Genomic DNA, 4,280 nt, shown 5'->3' with positions numbered 1-4,280 from the left:
TCTTCTCACTCTGTCCTATAAACCGACCTTTCTGTGTAATATTGGCTCTCATTCCAGATCAGAGGACAGGCGGTGACAGCCAGGAAATAGTACGACTGCTTCTACAGGCAATCCAGACCTTTGAAAAAGAAGTTTGAGTCATTTATGCTCAGCTCAGGTGAGCTTTGCACATTTTATTCAGAGTTGAGAGAAGGTATTTTCTCTTCCAGCAAGAGAAGGTTTAAAACTCATTGCATATGGCTCTTGAGATCTTGCAGTGTTAACAGAAAATCATTAACTTCAGAACTGTTCTCCTACTGCAGTGGCCCATGTGTGATCTGATTAGTTTTTATTTTTTTAATAGTAAAACTGTAGATTGCAAACAGAAGGCATTGGAATTGTTCCCCAGAGTGGAGAAAGTGATGCATCTGATGAGTGAAGATGAGGAAACAGTTGTTAGGCTTCAGGAGAAACGACAGAAAGAACTGTGGAACTTGCTGAAAATTGCTTGTGTAAGTAAATTAAGAACTCCCCTTTAACCTGAGAATATGGTTTGTAGCACAGGCTACTGAAACAATAGTAAATTGAGTGTATCCTATGGTTCTTTTCTTTCTTTTGAATCAGTATGAAAGCCAAGTTCCAGGTTGTCTCATATTCCCGGCTGCTGAAAACTAGTGGGAACAATTGCACTCTGAATATTCTGTGTTTTCTTCAGAGTAAAGTGCGTGGTCCTGTTACTGGCAGTCCAGAGAGCGTGAACACATCCCGTCTTGGTAGCTCAGGTCAACTGCTGCTGCAAGTCCCTTCTGGAACATTCAATTTATCAGAATCTGTAAGAAAAAGGTGAGGCAAAGTCTGGAGTTCTTCGGCTGCTAATGCCACCACTACAAAGCTAGGCTTCCTGCTTTGTGAAATAATGGCACACAGGGTTTCTCATATTTTACACTTTGTGTTCAGCTTGCATTGTCAGCAGCCTTAGTTTACTTGGTAGTTAAGACTTCCTGGGGCTTTCAGATCTTCCATATGAAAATTGGGTATCATGTATGGCTTCACTTCCCCCAGCCTCAGTAACAAAAGTGGTTTTTTGGTTTTCTTCCTTTAATCTGAGATGGTTGGGCTCACTTGGAAGTACAATGCCAGCAAGAACTGTTGAAGTATTGTCATGTAAGGTCACAGTAGCTGAGCTGTGTCATTGAGACTGCTGCATGCGTAGTTCCGGCTTGCTTAAATGAACTGGGTTACCACTTGGAATGAAAGACCTTGGTTTGTTTCTTTGCCTGTTGCCCCATCCTTAAGTTTATAGGCTACTCAGCTTTTCCTCTAGCAACAGTGGTTCCACCTAATAAGAACCCAGATCCATCTTGGAATACATTTCCTTTCCCCCATTTAGTAAATCAGGGGCTGCCACCAACTTTTCAAGTTGCAGTATGAATTACAAGCCTATGACCTGACTAACTTCAGTGTTCTGCAGCGTATCTGCCAGAAGTATTTCTTGATGACAGAGGCAGCATCTCTTTAAACTGCCACAGAAATTAATAGTGTAATAATTGCCCCTTTCAGTGAGGAGCTGCTGCTGGAATCTCGGAAACTTTGTAGCCAACTAGAAAATGTGATGCGTGACACAATGAAGGATCAAGAGCAGAGTTTCTTGGTAATGTATTCACTCTTCTGTAAATGGACTAAGGAAGTGCCTGGCTTCGAAGTTCTGAATGTGCAACTTTGCCACCACTAACACAGCTAAATGAAATCTGCATTTTACTCATGGCCAAGGGGGAGAGTAGGAGATGCACAGAGATAGGAAGCACCGGTTCCCTCATAATCTGCCGCCTGACTTACTCTGCTTGCCAAAACTGGGAGCCACATGCTGGGAACTTGCTGCGCTAAACAGTAAGGGATGGGGCAAAGCACTTGGCTGTTGTACAAAACTACTGCAAAACTGCACACAAATTTGGGATGAGCAGGTGTCAGGGATCCTTAATTTAACAATGCAGAATATTGAAGAGAGAGTAAAATACTGGAGAGTGCAAATAGGTTGTTTCCTTAACAGCAGTCACGTGGCTCATCATGAAATTGACCAACTTGTTCCCAGTAAATTTTTTATAACTCTTAGCACACTTTACCTTTATTTTAGAAAAAGCTCAACTGTAGCCTGGTGTTGAATTTCATTTATTCTTTCGGCTCTAGACTGGAGCTGGCTGCAGCTTCAGGTAGAAGAAACAAACAATCCAGAACAAACCCAGATGTAGAATCACTCTGGTTGCCTCTGAAGCCATGCTGCTTTGGGAAGCCAACTGTGAAAAGCTGCTGCCTCTGAGAAGGGAATATCAACTGCCTTCTACTGTCACCAGCTGCTTATGTGATACATATGGCTTAGCTTTTAGTATCCACTTCTCAGACACTTTTTCACAAAGATACACTAGGGTATGCCTGTTCTAACTGCTTGGAGAATGTTCTTAATTGTGCCTTAAGACAGCAGATCTCTGTCCTGATACGTCTTCCCTTGGGCATCGCCTGTGGCTGTTTTGCTGCATTTTGGGCTTTCTAATGAACAATGGACAAGGTATACCCAGTCACTGGTAGATGTCACCTTCTAATGAACTGTGAACTTAATTGCTTAACTTTGCTGATTTGCACTTTTTTTCTTTAAGTGTAATGGTTGTACTTACCTAATACTTGTTTCCTGTATGGGAACAAAATTATCTAAAACATGTAAACTTTTGGTTTGCTCTTGTTGATGCGCTCAATAACACTATAATGGAAAAAGCTGCTTTCACTGTGCAGGTGTCTAAAACGTGAGAGGTGTAAGAATGTTAGCCTAGAAACCAAAGAAGGAAATCTTCAGTGTACAGGTATCGTGTAACAAAGCATTTGCAGATTATCTATTAACCATGCTTAAAGTTGCATGAAAAGATGAAAAAAAGACCAAAAACCCCAGCTGGATGGAACCTTGGTGAGAGTCAACACACACCAACCTTGTGTTCTGACTGTGACCAATTTATTTCATTCTGTTCTAACCCCAAATTTCCACTACAACACAGAGACCTCCTTTTATAAAAGGCTGTGAAGTATAGGACATGCAAAATGCAATACAATAATGGGGAGAGGTTGGATTTTCTTTTGGGTTTTTTGGAACAGATTTAAAATACAGGAAACTGAAATGTGGCACAAACATCACAACTTCCATGCATGCCTTCAAGTGTCTTCCTTTGTTGTGCTGGCACACTCTGGTCTTCAGCATTGGGTTAAAGTCATTCTTGGGCAGAGTAGAAAGTTCACACTTCTTCAAATTTCTGAGTAATATTAAGGCTGAAATGCACCGGGTACACTTTTCCTTCATCTTCCAGAGCACCACCAGTTGTTTTACTTAAAGCTGTGTTAGGCTTCCAGCTCAAATCCCAGCTCAATTTTGTGACCTCCAGCACTGAAATTCTTGCCATCAATCAAGCCTGAGAGGGTCAGCTTTACACCTACAAAAGCAAGTCACGAGAACCATCATGCACTGACATCCCAGTACAGTGCTCTTCCTCAGGTCCTTGACCTCACTAATGTGGCTTAGTTGCCACAGGAACTTGCATCCATAGACATCCTTTAGTTCTCTGAGTCTGCGTAGACTTCTAGCTCCTTTGTTCATCTAGTCTGTTCTTAAGATGACAGTGAATTAAACCGTAGTGTAGTACTTAACACCATTTGCTGCTACCAGTGAGAACTGCGTACCAGGTCGAAGGGCATGAGTGTAACCAATTCCAATGAGGCTGGCATTGTTCACTTTAGCCTATAGGAAAAAAAAAATCACAGGATTTATAAACTGTGTAAGTATTCATACAGAAGTATCCCAGTCCCCTGAGAAGGTGGCCTATGCCTTAACACTCTTGAGCTACTTGGAGACCAACCTCTCTTAGAAGCATGTTCCAATCTTTTCCTTTTCTCAGGAGTTTTCAGCTTAAGCAAATGGTGCGAATTCTGCCTTCAGAGAATGCCATGCTGTTTTTCACTGCCTCCTCTATTATGTCTTTATATCTTTTAAAGAGCTACTTACTGCAGTCCCTCAGAGCCTGTCTTGTTCACATCACTCAGGAGTGATTTTCTTTTTTCTTCTAATGAGCAAGAAATACATGAATATGCAATCCCCTTTTTGCATTACTAAGTTTTGAGCTCTTAACAACAGTATTTCTCATTTTCAATTTTGGTTCAGTGGTCCTGGAACTAATTGTTGTTTTGAAACATAAATGCTTGCTACTTCAGTTCTTGGTCTTAAAACACACACGTCAGCTAACTTTCAATGGTTAACTTACTGTTAGGAG

At 41.4% G+C, this 4,280-nt stretch overlaps 1 long non-coding RNA gene across 1 annotated transcript; it reads left to right on the top strand.

Annotated features, from left to right (window-relative positions):
- Positions 1 to 637: 637 nt before the first annotated feature.
- LOC136303534 (uncharacterized) lies at positions 638 to 2,584 on the top strand. The gene is made up of 3 exons (XR_010724242.1): positions 638 to 822; positions 1,540 to 1,630; positions 2,164 to 2,584. It is a non-coding gene; the product is annotated as an uncharacterized lncRNA (long non-coding RNA).
- Positions 2,585 to 4,280: the final 1,696 nt, after the last annotated feature.

This window comes from Chamaea fasciata, unplaced genomic scaffold, assembly GCF_029207755.1.
Source record: "Chamaea fasciata isolate MVZ Bird 193981 ecotype frontalis unplaced genomic scaffold, bChaFas1.0.hap1 SCAF_36, whole genome shotgun sequence".
Classification (NCBI taxonomy): Eukaryota; Metazoa; Chordata; class Aves; order Passeriformes; family Sylviidae; genus Chamaea; species Chamaea fasciata.
Note: the sequence above shows the minus strand (reverse complement) of the source record. Positions and strands in the feature narration are given on the sequence as shown.